Raw genomic sequence first — 661 nt, forward strand, 5'->3', positions numbered from 1 at the left:
CTTCTAGTCCTTGCCCCTGGTCTGATGTGCCCCTTTAGTCTTGTTTTGTTTTATAGGCCTGTCTAACCTTTGGCTGAAGGGTGAACCTCAGGAGTGACTTCATTACTGAACTAAAAGGGTGTCCGGGGGCCATAATCTTGGGCTTTCCTAGTCTCTGTCAGGCTAGTAAGTCTGGTCTTTCTTTTTGAGTAGAATTTTGTCTATGTTTTTCTCCAGCTCTGTCTGGGACCCTCTATTGTAATTCCTGTCAGAGCAGTCAGTGCCGGTAGCCGGGCACCATCTAGTTGTTCTGGACTCAGTCTGGTGGAGGCTGTGGTAGATGTGGGCCATTAGTCCTCTGGACTAATCTTTCCCTTGTACCTTTAGTGTTCTTCATTCTCCCTCGCTCCCGAAGGGGTGAGACCAGTGGAGTATCCTAGACAGCCACTCACAGGCTTTGAAGACCCCAGGCGCTACTCACCAACATAGAATATAGAACGTTTTCTTTATAAACTATGTTATGCCAATTGAGCTAGATGTTCCCCAAGATCATGGTCCCCACACTAGATGCTGATTTTTAAAGACAAATAAGGTTTTCACAAATAATTTATTAAGACAAAGAATCAGGGGAGGGGGGAAAGCTGACAGCATTCAGTACAATAGGAAAAAAAAAAAAACTAAC

At 44.8% G+C, this 661-nt stretch overlaps 1 protein-coding gene and 1 long non-coding RNA gene across 6 annotated transcripts in view; both read right to left on the bottom strand.

The window, feature by feature from the left end:
- Positions 1-661, bottom strand: part of PTPRJ (protein tyrosine phosphatase receptor type J) — a 197,836-nt gene that overhangs the window by 163,023 nt on the left and 34,152 nt on the right. The window lies entirely within an intron of this gene.
- LOC135231687 (uncharacterized) overlaps positions 1-661 on the bottom strand; it is a 39,162-nt gene that overhangs the window by 10,040 nt on the left and 28,461 nt on the right. The window lies entirely within an intron of this gene.

Source organism: Loxodonta africana, chromosome 7 (assembly GCF_030014295.1).
Source record: "Loxodonta africana isolate mLoxAfr1 chromosome 7, mLoxAfr1.hap2, whole genome shotgun sequence".
NCBI lineage: Eukaryota > Metazoa > Chordata > Mammalia > Proboscidea > Elephantidae > Loxodonta > Loxodonta africana.